At 38.1% G+C, this 14,696-nt stretch overlaps 1 long non-coding RNA gene across 1 annotated transcript in view; it reads left to right on the top strand.

Annotated features, from left to right (window-relative positions):
• The window catches only part of LOC306809435, a 116,484-nt gene extending 103,339 nt beyond the window's left edge, over positions 1 to 13,145 (top strand). Inside the window, exons 3-4 of the long non-coding RNA XR_013776227.1 lie at positions 1,805 to 1,909; positions 13,026 to 13,145. This is a non-coding gene — a long non-coding RNA (uncharacterized lncRNA). The remainder of the gene's footprint in view (positions 1 to 1,804; positions 1,910 to 13,025) is intronic.
• The last annotated feature ends 1,551 nt before the right edge of the window (positions 13,146 to 14,696 follow it).

Here is a 14,696-nt window from a genome sequence, read left to right as displayed (position 1 = left end):
TAGTGTTTTGTTGTTTGTTTTTTTTTTTTTTAAGGACAGAAAAGGGAGAGGGTAAAAGGATCAAAGATCAAGGAAGACAAAAGGCTTTCAGATGATTTATTAAAAAGTTGCAACTCAATGATTGATTCCTAAATGCTCAGTCCAGTGTCATGCTCTCATTTATGCAGAAAATAATTTTCTTTACTTGAAGTGCACTGTGTAAGAATTTGATCCCTAAAATATAAGTAAATCCTTACTGCTACTCATAATATATGTCTTTTTTCAGTCCCAGGCATTTGACAAGAATTGAGTTTACATTGCAGAAGCTGATTTTAATATCAGCAGCTCAGAGTGTTGCAAGTCTTGAAGGTGATCTGCTGTACTGCAAAATGGGTTCCTGATGCTCCATGCAAAAAAACATGTAAGGAGTTCTCTGATGCCAAAAGTTAAACTTTTGAAAGCTCTGTGGTATATTTTGGCAATGTTTTTGCAGGAGACTTATTTTAAACCCAGTACTTCTAAGAGTATCTGAAGCTACAAATGCCTTTTTAAAAAAAATTACAGTTCAGGAGGCAGAGTAGACTATATTTGATGGTGTTACTATAAAAAAATACATACCTGCCCTACAGCAGATAAACATTGCAATCCTTCTGTCAATGTAATTTTCTGTGGCTTTTATTTTTGTGCTTTTGCAGTATAGCAACTGAATGGTGCCTGTTGGCTTGTAGTGCTGAAAGCAGGGCAGTCATAAAGCCTGGGAATGATGCTAAATTAGTTTACATGCTGGAGGCTGACAGAAGCTGTTTTCCTATCTTTTTGCAAGATTTGATTTTATTCTAAAGATTAGGTCCAATTCCTGGTGCTACCTAGTGGAATACCAGAGAATGAGCCTTAAAAGTAAGAGTTGTTGCCCCATTTACTTTCTTTTTTTTTTTGGTTATGTATTTTCTAGTTTCTTAACTGCTAATTGCTATCAGGTCAGTAATGTGCAGGAAAAAACTCTACTTATGTCTCTTAAATCTTCATTACTGTAGTATCTTATAGTCTTCTGGTAGCACATTGAACCAAATTATTCTCATTTCTTGTGTATGCTTACATCTCTTAATCTCTCCAGAGGCAGAACTGTGTGCAGACCTGTGTTTGGGGTTTAGAGGTAGAATCACTTGCTGTAATTCTCTTGGGACAAGACAAATTTTCTTTCTCATCTAATGTTACAGGTCACATACTTTGTACTTTGATCAAAACTTCAAGTTTTGAAAGGACAGAGGAAGAGATTTATTGTGCTTTAGAGAAAACCACTTTTGTGAATGCTTTCCAGTATTGGAAACTGCAGTTCAGAAGCAGAAGGTCTTTGTGCTCTCGCTCTGATGTCACTCTTTTGATTGCTTTGGCTCATTGTCTGGCTGCTGGAACTTCTTGCCCTGTTCAGGCCTCATTTTCCCTGTGGCCTTTCTAACCCAGAGCAGTGTGAAGGACAGAGGATGTGGGGGAGTGAGGCAAGTGGGGCTCTAAGTCCTTCTGCTGAGCTTTTAGAGTGACAGCTCTCTCATTGCTCATAATCTCCTTACTAGAAAAACCCACAACACTTTCTTGTGTGTGGCCAGAATTTCTCCCTGTGTCTTGTGATTAACTAAGAGGAAGGAAAGAACCCCACAAAAATCCAAACACAGTTCTGAATTGTGTCACTCTGTTAATTTAAAAACAATTTACAGTGAATGGGTAAACCTTAACTTTAATCATAATTCTCTGTCCTTAAATCTATTTAGGAGTTTAGGACTATTTAGGACTTTTCAAAAGATGTGTTTTGTGCTTTCAAAAATAACAGCAATCATGGATGGATTCCCAGGCTTGCTTCAGCCAGCAGCTAAGCTCATCCAGCAAAGCTTCAGGATGTCTGATCATGCTTCAAAGGCCACTGCTGAGATCCAGGGTGAGCTTATTCTAAAACAGTTCCCTTATTCTTGTCCAGTCTTTTCTTCATAAATATTTCCTGTCCAATCTTTTCCCCATAAGTTTTTTTGTAGTTGTTTTTTTGCAAAACTAAAAAGAAAGAATCTGGTCAGCTCTGCTAAAGGCTTTTAGAAACTTGGATTTATTTAGCAAAATGCCTACCAACAAGCATGGAGGGGGTGGATTTTCAGGATTTATAATACATTTTTAGCAAATCACACACATTGTCAGTCTCTACAACTTTTTGCAAATCATGACATCTGTCTTGGGACATCATTACTTATATTTGAAATTGTAAGCTTTTATATAAGTATGGCTATAAGTGAGCACAACTGGGGAAGGTCAGTTCATCACTGAATTGACTTCAAAGGGAATGTTTCAGGACAGTTCCACAAAGTACATAGCAATGAAACTCTCCTGGAAAGACATAAAGACATATCTCCTGCAAAAAAGTGTTGAATGATTTGCAGTTTCAAGAACTATCAAAATATTTTGAAGAAAAATTTCTGTGAAGGAAAATTCCTGATTATTCATGTTGTTTGCTTTTGAATATTTATGTTAATTTTACTGTACATCCTAACATTTGGAGATGTCAGAACTGGCTTCTTAATTGAATATGTGATTGTATAGATATTCCTGAAAACAAAAGGTAATTTTGTGAGTTTCCAAGAAATATATTTGAAAGAAAGAGCAAAAATGGCTGAAGGTCAATGATGAATATAGTTCAAGTTAAAGTATTTATAGTGTTCTTAGTCTTCCAAGCCTGTATCATGTGGAAAAATATTTGGGAAGGTGATAAAATAGCATATAATTTGTACAGTTCCCCTGTTATTTAAATTAATTAGTAAAATCTCTGGGAAATGAGTGTGTTAACAGCATTCTGACTGGACTTACACAGCATCTTAGTAACTTCAGTCATGGAATGATTGTATTTCCTGTGCAGAAGGAGGATGGATTCCCAAAGATAAGGAAACTGCTCTAAATAGCTAAGGATGTACTTCATGTAACACAGCTGAATGCCATGGCTGATGAAACATTAATTACACAGCTCTTTTATGGGACACCCACCCTACCATGATGCTCCTGTCCTGCTCCTGACATTATTTGTATGTTTTTTTGTTCATATTTCTAAAAATTTTTCAACTCTTCAAGAAAAAAGTTGATTTTAGGGGCAGTTTTCTTTGGAAACAGAAATCATTCTTTACTGTCATATGCATTTATCAGATTTATTCTCTGCAATCATATGAGTGACAATCCCATATTTAGTGATGGCCATAGGTCAGCTCCATTCTCTACGTTTCCTTGCTCCTCCTGCAGCTGGAGCAGCCTGTTTGCTGTCTGCCATCACCATTGTCCTGTGCCAGTCAAGGAATTGGAAGCAAATCATGCATGAAAGGAGAGGAAAATAAGTTCAGTGTGTTGAGAAATGATGCCCAGTACTTTAATAATATGGTAGCATGGGGTAGTTTATAACTCATGTGTCCTGAATATAAACTGGGCTTTTCTTCAGTCTGTCTCTCCCATCCTTTGGTAGTCAGAGATGCTGAAATACACACAGACACTCTGAAACCTGAAAATGAAAACCAAAACATCTGTGCTCATGATTGCAGGATTTATAGAACTGAGATCTAATTCTCATCCCTCTCCCTCAGCCAAACAGGGCTAGTGAAAGAAATTATGGTATTTTGCTCACTTGTGTCAAGAATAGGTCATGACCAAAAAATTACTGTTCCTATGGAGGTTTTTTTGGGGCATTTCCTTGTCTATTTCTGATAATTTTCTTTTCAGAAATGTGATGTTTTAATAGCATTAATCCTTTTGTATTTTTAGTGCAGTGTGATGGGGTGACAAGTCAAAAATTGACTTATCCTACTGGGATTTGTGTCCTTTATGAAAAAGACTGATTTCCTAAATGTAGATTGAAGAACAAATTTTTCTATGAATAGTAGTGTCTACATATTCTGGAGTTGGACAGGTGACACATTTCTCCACAAAGCAATTGCTGAATCTATGAAAAACTCTGCTCTTGGTTATTAATGAAGATTTTATAGAAGTAGGAAATACAATAGAACAGAAAATCACTAGTTAAAAATATCTTATATTAAACTGAAATAAAAAAGGCGTAGACTTTGTGCTACAAAAGCTGAAGCTGTGAAAAATTCAGGAGTGGAAGAAAGTAAGCCAGGCACTGTGAGCTGTTGAGTCTGCTCTCAATAAAATAAGTCTTTAGAACACTTCTTAACTGTAAAAGAGAATAAATAACAGTTTTTAGTGGGAAGTGGAATATGACATGCTGTTCTTTTACCAGTGATAAATCAGGTGATCTTAAGTTACTCTTTTTTGAGAAGATAACTGCAGCAGAATTTAATCAATGTGGATTTCAGGAACATAGAGATATATAGAAATTTATTACTTCAGGTGCAGAACTAATGATCTGTGCACATCTTTATGCAGAAATTCAAAGGTTGGTGAAAGTTGGTAAACAACACAGAATGGTAGTTTGTAGTGGAGGAGAAAGTTCCAAACGGATGTGTTTAGAATTCCCAGGAAACTTTTTCTTGTGATCTTGGCATAACAAGTACAAATGTGTTAATTAACTTGCTTATAACTCAGACTTGAAAATGACATCAATTTGGAGAAGTAGTAGAATACTAAGGAGGGAAGAAGGAATTATATTAAGGGCTGTAATGATAGAAATCAGATGAAAGCTTAGGAATACAGCCTGTGTGATCAGGAAAATCTGCTGAAGTTGGAGACTCAGCAATTATAATCAAGAGTCAGAAGGCCACCACTGTGCAAAGGTTTCTTGCTGATCAGAAGGAAACTTTTAGCTGCAGTGAGAAATAAAAGTACAAAAATGTGCATGTGATTTGAGGAGCTGTTGCATGGCAGGGTTTTACAGCAGAAATTAGTGCCTTCATAAAAGACTGTAGGGGACTGAATCTGGAATATCCTAAACTATCCTGGTCAGCAGTTTCACAGAAAAACTGCCAAGCCAGCTATGAAAGAAAAGTCAGTCATACAAGAAACTATGAAAATATGACATATAATGCATTGATATCTCTAATATATTGAGAAACTATGTACCAGTGGGGAAAAAGGTGGATTTGAGCTAAAAGAAAACACAAAGTCAAATTGTAATGAACTGATTATAAATAAATTTGAAGTAGAAATTATGAGATAATTTCTTGCTCTGGTGACTGTCTTGTTCTGAAATAGGCAGATAGAAAAAGTGGAGACAAAATTTAATGAGTTCCAAGGTTGCCCACAGTGAGTTTGTGAAGGAGAGTATGCAGCATGGATGCTTGCAATAAAAAGGCATGCTAGGCTAAGAAAACAATGAGGATTTTCCCAATCCTGCCTCCAGGGAAAGGCAAACTTATTAGGGGCTGTTTAAGAAGACCATTATCTATTTCTTTTTCATTCTTGAGAATTGTTTCATGTACTCATTTTAACTTCAGTCTCTAGTTCAGTCTCTAGTTCTCTCAAACCTGGATTTCATTGTTACTGATTTTACTGGTTTTGGTGTATGAGAGGCAGAAGCAGGAGAAAGATACTTGTCTAAGTGTCTGTCTACTGCAGTTCCAATAAGGAAATTTGCTTGCTGTTACTCTGGGCAAGTTGAAGGACTCCTGTTATATGAAAAAAATTAAAAAAGGACAAAAGGCATTTGCTGTCAATTGTAATATAATTACATGGTGAAGAATTGTTTTTTATTTTAGGATATTACCTGTAATTTTTGTTACCATCTATAAAATTTATAGTCATCTAATTAAGCATGGCATCAGTGAGTGCACAGAGAAAAGAAATATGTTTCAGAAACCTTATTTTAGAAGGTTTTTGTTTCAAGTATATGCATTTGGTTGTTTTTTCTTTTTTAAATCAGTTCTATTTTAGAATAGGGTTCTGAATGTTATGGGGAAGATGTCAATGCATGTCTTCTAACAGGAAGGATTTTATTCCTAATCATCCTTAAATCTTGAATTGCCTACTTTTATACCTCAAAGTTTTCTCAAATGATCACAATGTTCTGCCAGGGAGATAAATATAAGGTATTCCCATATGCATGTGCCTGCAGCTGACAGCATTCCTTCCTGAATTCCTGTAACCTGTCATGGATTGCAAACAAGCCCCAGTGACAGACAATATGCATATTATGCTTTGCTGAACATGATACTGTTCATGAAATAGAAATACCCCTCTATATGGCCATGCACCTTCCTTTATATTTGTATAATGTGAATATTAAACATATATGAAAAAACTTTCCAGTTGATATGAAGGATTATTATGAATTGAAGATTAGGCTTTGCTCATGACTGAAGCCCAAGCTGTTGTGATGTACAAACATTGCTGTTTTCTGGGCATGGCCTGGGTTTGCAGGAGCTGAAGCAGTGCCTGCCTTGCTCAGTGTCTGCAGCTGATTGAGAAGGGCTGTGGGCTCCCAGGAGCCCTGCTGAGCTGTCCTGCTGCTGGGGTGTCAGGGCAGGCTTTGGAGAGCAGCCTGTGGCACTTGGACACAAGTGGAGGGAGATGATTACTGCAGCTGACAGAACATAAGAAAATGGTTATGCATCACGTTCTTGCATTGCTGGGCACTGGCAGCCACGCCAGCTGTGCTGCAGCCTGCCAGCTGTGTCAGACTCCAGCTGTGTCTGACTCCAGCTGTGTCTGACTCCAGCTGAGCTGCACTGGCACAGCCTCCAGGGTCAGGCCATGCTGAGCACTGGCAATTTGAATTGAACTGCTGCTCAAAGTCCACAAGATCCGTGAAGGCGGGCTATCAGAGGGGTTGTCAAGGAGGGGTTTTCGTGCAGGAGGTCACAAGATAACAGGTGTGTGTGAAAAAGACAGCAATATTTGTGTGCATTAGATATTGTACTGCAGCTGCTGGAAAATTCTGAGTCAGAGAACCTGAAATATGAACCCAAATATGCTGTGATTGAGCCAGTGGACACTCAGTACTTCAACTGTTCTTTAGGAATGCCTCCATGAGCTACAACAGTTGGTCAGTTTTAACATTCATGTTTTTCTTATATTATTTTCTATGAACCTGCATTTGCATCTGGATGATCTGTGACTTAGGCCACACTTGGAGCACTGGGTCCAGCTGTGGGCTGCCCAGCAGGACAGAGACACAAAACTACTGGAAAGAATCCATCAAAGAGCTACAAAAGTGATAAATGGACTGGAGCATCTCTCCTGTGAGAAAAGGCTGAAAGAGCTGGGGCTGTTCAGCCTGGAGAAGAGGGAAGGTCTTATCAATGAATCTAAATGCCTGAAGGGAGAATGCCAAGGGGACAGGACCACTTTTCTTTGTGGTGCCTGGAGAGAGGACTGGAGGCAATTGACACAAACTAAAGCACCGGAGGTTCTTCTGAACATCAGAGAATCATAGAATTGTTTTGGTTGGAAGAAATCTTTAAAGATCAACACCAGGAAACAGTTGTTTGATGTGAGGATGACTAAGAATTGGCACAATTTCCCAAGGAGGTTGTGGAGTTCTTCCTCCTTAGAGATATTCAGAAGCTGTCTGAACATTGTCCTGGGCTCTAGGTGGGTTGGACCAGATGAGCTTCCAGATGTCCAGCTCTGCCATTCTAAGCCAACCTGGGATTCTGTCATTCTGCAGTTCTTACCCTCAGCAAACACACTTGTTTCTAGTTTCAGGCAAGGTAAACTACTCAGTGCTAAAGGCATGACAATGAAAATTATAGCCAGCTGCTTTATTAACCCCAGTGACAATAACAGCTGGGTGTGATGGTGACTGATTTGCTTTTAATGCGGTGAATTTCTCTGAATTGTTGTATCCCTGCTGTGTCTCTTCCCTGCTCAGCTGTAAGAGATATCCACTGTGTGACACAGTGAGATAAGCTTTTGTCTCCAATGCAAACAGCAAGCTGGCCTTTCCTGCACCTTCATATGCCAGGTTAAGAAAATATGGGTGTCCCAATGCAGGAAGGAAAGGAAAAACCCCAAAACTGCACTTCATGGCACTGACATCCAAGTGAGGAGAAACACATTGCAGATTTTATAAATGTGAATAGCTCAAGTCTGCTTGACACATTGGTGAAAGTGGATCAAAAATTACCAACAGCTTTTAATCATCTATTGAGAGGTGGGAATTGGGTCTCTGCTTGTTCTTTTTCCTGTCTCTTTCTCCAACCTATCTGCAATTGCCTGAGGTAACTGATGCTTGTGACCTGTGGTGCTAAATTTCAAGTCTTATGTATCAGTTTCAACGGCATTTTTTCTTAATGTGTCAGTTGTCTTCTGTATCCAAGTGTCTATTGAGCTGGTTATAATTACATCAGATCTGTGTAATTTCTTCTGCCTTTTTGTGTCTAACAAATATTAGATCCCAAAACTCCAGATTAAAAAAAAACCTTTCCATGAAAATTTGCAAATTACTTTTATATATTTAAAAAATGATTTGAATTATGATGGATTTTGTTCTTGCTGTGATTGCTCAGGACCTGAAATGGGCATGTCACATCTGTTCTGAGAGCAGCAAGGTTTGCCTGTGTCAGTCATTAGTTATGTTTGTGTGCAATCAGCTCCTGGGCCAATATGGCTGAAGGAGTCAAACTGGTACAGGGCATTTGACTGTAAAGAAATCCTGGAGATGTCTTCCTTCAATTGGGATTGAAGATGTGAAAAAGAGCCAGGTGTGGAATCTCTAAGGAGCAGACATGCTGGCTGAAGCTCTCCTGGGGAATTTTTGTAGGTTTTGTATAATTATATGAACCTCCAAGGCTTTCAGTAGGCCCCAAGTTCCAGTTTTGAGAATAGTGTTACTGTACCATAGTAGTTAAGAGAGTCTTTTCCTTGGTATTCAGGGGGGAATTTGCTGTAAACAAGGAAATGGAAGAAATGTGAACCAAGATCCTGTGATAGATTCATAACTAGTAAAACATGCAGATAGGGGAAAAGGAATATTAGTCAAAATTTAAGTTTTCAAGCTTTTCCTCTTGTTGCTAAATTTTTAGTCAGTCACTCATGTTTTCTTTTGTTGTTGTTTTTGTTTGCTTGGTTGGTTGGGTTTTTTTGTTTTCTTATCACAAAAGATGCCACTGTGTAAATATGATCCAAGGCAGTTTGGAAGTAAGGTTGAATTCATTTTCTTTTTCTCTGTCGTGATATTCTTCAGCCTTTCCTAAATAATTTCACTCATAAGCCCTGGCTTTTATAATTAAACAGTTCTAATAGTGGTAAAGACCTGGGAGAGTCTACAAGCACATTAAACCCTAGAGTGCACAAATGTGAAGATACCTAAAACCTTCCACAGCTGGAAGGCTTCCTTAGGTACAGAATTGTCCCACTAAACTCAATAGAGTTACTCATGTGAAATGCAGCTGGAGAATGAATATTGACTGCTACAGGTTATTACCAGTGCAATTTATCATGTTTCCACCAGAACTTTGGTCCCTGCCCTCACCACTGCAATGGGAAAGTAACAACTGTGGAATGGGACATAAAAACCCAATGCACTGTGGCTCTCCTGCTTTATATACCAAGCAATGGCTTAATAAATTGTGGTATAAATAAAAGAGGTGTTAATAAGGTAAAATCATAATGTGTTTTTATAAAGCCAAACAAATAACAAACTATTCTTAAATTTGCAGCTAGTTGATTAAAAAAATTTCCTTTCATCTTTCCCCATTCTCTCCCATGTGAAATTAGAAAGCATTAGTAAAAGAAGTTAACTAAGAGCAGGATCTCATACAAAACACTAATTTATCTCTGATCAAAGTATCTGAGCTACTCTAATTAGCCCAAGTGTTCTAGCTTTTGAAAATGGAATTGCTTTTCTGGCATGGAATGTGCTATTTCTTATAATATTCCAGGTCCTCACCAGCATAGCAAAGAGAGAGGTGATCTGTTCTCTGGAAAATTAAAATCAGATTCATATGAACATCACAGTTTTTCTGTTAATGCTACTCTGCCTTTCCATCCATATCTTTCTGTGGATCAGCTAAAGCATCTCACTGTATGTCATAAATACCTGTCTTCATTTAAAATAAGCATTGAGATAAGTAATTACATGTTTAGAAAATGCCATTGTCTCTCTCCTACAGCCAAATCCATTGTGACATAAGCTGGGAACAGGATAGAACTGGTTGTGTGACTGGGTGTCTGAACTCCTTGGTTTTCTTGGGAATTGTAGAAGGTTTATCTCCTCTGGAACCAAGGGCTGTGTGTAGCTCAAGTTTGACTGACAGCAGTGAATTTATTGGACATCCAGCTCTGGATGAACCTAAAGGCACTGCCCTCTCAGCTCCAGGAAGGCAGTGAGTGCTTGACTTCAGAGAGCTTGTGCTTTGAAGGTTGGTACATTAGCCTGGAGGAATGTCTTCTGATTTGAAATCTTGTGAGCATCTAAAGTAAAGCAGCTCCATTTAACGTGAAAATTGGTACAGTGTTGTGAGGTTTTCAAAATTAAACCAGCCCCTGGCAACACATGACAACATGAGCTTCTCCTCCTTCCCATGTCCCCCTTTGATTCAGCATAATACTCACAGCACCAAGCAGATCTTCCCAGCACAGAATAACTGAACACACTACTTGCAAGGAGTTAAACATGTATTTGAAAGCATTCAAACCTTCCAGTTTAAGGACAAGACAACTATTTCTCAGTACTCTCCTAAGACATGTCCTGTGCAACAGGATGCTTTGTCTCCCGAGGCAAAGTGGAGGCCCTTTTGGAAATGTTGTGCCATTTGTTTCTCAGTTTTATTCTTAGTGGCCACAAAACTGCTTTGTCAGTGTGCAGCAGTTTCATGACTTAAATGAAAATCTGAGGGATTGAAATGTGTCTTTGTCTGTGGGAGGAGGGGACAGCTGTGCATCTGAAAGGACAGCTACTTTTCTGCTCAGGAGTATCACAAAGGGCTACTCTAATGCAATTATTGATTTATTTATCCAAAGTGTTAAGGTTTAGAGACAAGTTAATAGCATCCTGAATAACAGCAGGTGCAGTGAGGACTGGCAACCAATGTAGTAGTAATGAAACAGCTGTGCCTGTTGAGCCCCTGGACATTAGACTGTAAAGGATGTTATTTTAAAGGGTCCTTATGCTTCTGACAAACTTTAGGTCAAGCTCTTTGTTCTTTCCCTTAGCAAGTGGCAAAGGGTTTATGAAACTTGGTTTGGGGGAAACATTTTCAGATTTTAATGAACTTCTCGAACTGCTGACAGTTTTTATTGCAGAGTGACATGTTCATGTCTATGTTTCCAGTACCTTCCCCCACTCAGAGCAACTGGATTTCAGTTTGAAGAAGTGTCTCCAGTTCCATCTGCTCTGTCAGTCATTGTATTTTTTCCCCTGAAAAGCTGTGCAGTTTTGGGCGCATCTTGACAAAACACTTGTATTTAGGTTTTTGACTAAATATCTTTGAGGTTTGTCTCCTACAAGGGCTGATGGCCTGGTCCTGGTACAGGAACAGGACAAGGCAGCAGCAAATGTGTGAGAATATTTTGTGTGCCAGTGCAGGCTCTGTTACACATCCTGTACTGGAGAAGTATCTTTTATCTTTTTCCTTTGCTGTTCATTCTAGTGGAATGGAACCTCATTTTCATTGTCTGAAACTCATGCTCACTGACAACAGTTTGTGAGCATTTGAATTTTTTTTTTTTTTTTAAAATTACGAGAAAGAAAGGAGAAAACTCTCTCTGACTGATAAGCCTGTTTAAAAGGACTGTGGGAACTAAACATGCAAGGACCTTGCAAAGGTAGCCAGTATATTTGATGACCACTCAAATTTGGCTTTTCCCCTGTGATATAGACTCCTAACAGATTATAACAAGTTGGGTTTTCTTGGCCTTAGCTGCATAATAGCTTATATGGCCATAAAATTGCTATTGCTATTTCAATCCAATTTGTAGTTGATGAGCCTCCTCTTTTCTGGCAGCATCAACAGAGAACAAAGCATGGAGTTAGCAGAGTTATAAGTGAAAATCCCATAATTCTCCACAGATGAGAGATGAAGAAAGAAATAAGCAATGTTTCATCATCAGTGCCCATACTGAGAACAAACAGAAGGTTTCCAGTAATGCAACTTTCACTCAATTAAAATTGATTATAATATTTTCTTAAAAAATATTTTATATGTAATAATTTAAAAATATTTCACATTGCCGTTATGACTTTATGTAACTGTCCTTCCTGAGACAGTAGAAAATAGTAAAATGATCAAATTCAATTTTTAGCTGTTGCAATTGATGAAGCTTTACAGATTTATGATTGGAGACAACAAACAACATGACTCAGACTGTCAATAAAAAAACCTAAGTGTATCCATCAATTTCTGTTCTGGAACTTTTAAAATAATTTTTGAGTGACTTTACAGAACTCTACTGGAACATCATCACAAGTGATGTTTCCTTTTAAGCTTCTCTTCCAGATACAGTTTGTGCTTTTGGTTGCTTTTGTTTAGGATAGGATTAGGTTAGGTCTGAGGTCAGATTTGAGGTCATTGAGTGTTGTTGTACCATAAACCCTTGTTAATGTAGCACAGTACAGATAACTGGCACAGCCCTTTAGTCATTCTTGAGTCTGATTTCCAGCACTGCCCCCAGCAAAGAGCACAGTGTGCTCTCCTCATTTCCCTCAGACCTTTTAAGAATGCAAGAGACAAGCTAAGAGGACTGAAATACTTCCTAGCTATTGTATATTAGTGTATTGAAGTCTCAATCATTATATTTCACCTGTGCATCCAGGAACATATCTTTCCTTTGGATAATCAAAGGTTTAGATTAATTATGCAAATTAACTAATCCAGGCTGACACAATTAGCCAGAACATACCGTATCTCTGGAAATCTGTACAGAATCTTTCCTACTTGATGACTTTAATTTCATGATCCAGTGCAGCAATTATAGGAGAAGAGAGAGCTCTTCATTTGTGTTTTCAATCATTCCACATTTTTATTAATTGTCATAAACCTTGCCCCAGATTCTGGGACAGGGAGTCCCTTTCTCAGGCTGCCTCTGCAGGGATTTTTGTTTTCTGTCCTCTCTCAAGTTGAAAGGAAAGATGTTTTCTGCCTAGTTACCAACCTCTTAACTGGAAAATATTTGTGTTGTGTTCATCACAGAAAGGTGCCAAGAAGCTCTCCTGTGGATCTGGCTAGTGGAGCAATGGATCTGCCTGATCTTCACAGAGGCTAAACATGCAATTAAATTACAGGGAACACAGAGAAGATCAATGTGAAAGGCTAATGAAAACTCATCTACCTCCCTGCACTGTAAGAATGTGAAGAAATATTTCTGTTGATGGTTTCTAAACACCTTAACAGCTGCAGAATAGAAAAAGAGAAAATCTAAGGGGAAAGATGGAGAAATTTGAGAATTATTTTCTTGAAGCCCATAACCAAAATTTTTTCTTATTTTGTTTATAGATCAGCACTAATGTTTCTAGGGCTTAGTCCACTTCTTCAGGTTTTTTTCTCCTTTTCCTTGAATGCATTTTGTTCTTCCAATTTTTCTCTCTCAAAAGGCAAGATAGCAGAAGAGAAAAGTAAATTCTCTGAAAGCCATAGATTTTATGTTATGCCTTTCTTAACACACACCCATCCCTTTGACTAGTAGTCACACTTGTCTGGTCTGCTTGGGGAATCCTGCAGACCTACAAGTCCCTGTCCATGCAGCTGCCAGGCACTCAGGGACAGCGTGTGCCATCTTTGTCAGGCAGCTCTGCCATCCAGCCTGTGGTCCATGTCCACAGTGCTCCTTGCATTTCTGAGGGTGGTAAAGCATTGACTCACCTTGGTCAAGGTAGAGGACAAATGGTAGATATGGAATAATGCCTTCAGATGAACATTCCAAGAGGGAGGATATATTCCCATTGAGATGAAATCCTGTTTTTTTCTATTCCTATCCATTGTGGGCACTTGTTTAGCTCCTGGTAAGCCACCTGTTTTTGCAGCAGCAGTCTGAATGGATAGCAGTAGGCCAGAGGAGATACTGCAATTTAAGACAGGAGATAATGAGATTCTTGACAAGAATTTGGCATGTGTATATTTAAAGGGATTCATGTTTAATGTAGTGACATTACAATTAAAAAAGGGGAAGAGAGGTGGTAAAGAAAACCGATCAAATGAATCTGTACAGTGACACTGATCTAGCTTTGAAATTCCTTAAAAGGATTACACTCTGGTTTAATTAAATCCTTTGCTCTTCCTAACATTGCTTAACGATTTTCAGTATCTCCTAGATTTCTAACATTACAGAGAAGAGAGTTATGAGTCAGATCACTTTGTGCGTTGAGTTTTAAACATGAGCCATGAATCCCTGAAATTCTTTGTTGTTTGTGCAGAATACATTCTACTCTCCCCACTTACGGTTTAGTCATCCTTTTCATAAGTCTTTTGATGAATAAGGTCATTCAAATTAACACAATATTAAAATACCTGGTCTTGGTAATTATAATGTTTAACAATGTTTTCTCCTGAGATTAAAAACTCTGTTAATTTTATCTTTCAGTCCCAGAATTTTGCCCAACCTTATTTATAGCAGCTTGAAGACTTGTAGCTGGGTATAGCTTAAGGCAACCACACTATTCTTGTGTACCAATGACATCCTGTGTTTCTATGGTGAAGTAACTTTTAATACTGTCTTTTTCACTCCTCACCTCACATTTAAATATGTTGCTTGTTTTTTTTTTTTTCTTTTTTGTAATAATTTAAAAATATTTCAGTCCTTCCTAATGCTAATAGGTATTTCATTTGATATTCTCATTAAGTTTTCCATTAACAAATTTTATCTGT

Source organism: Erithacus rubecula, assembly GCF_903797595.1.
Source record: "Erithacus rubecula genome assembly, chromosome: 17".
In the NCBI taxonomy this organism is placed as follows: domain Eukaryota; kingdom Metazoa; phylum Chordata; class Aves; order Passeriformes; family Muscicapidae; genus Erithacus; species Erithacus rubecula.
The sequence above is the reverse complement of the archived record's forward strand: the minus strand, read 5'-3'. Positions and strand labels throughout refer to the sequence as shown.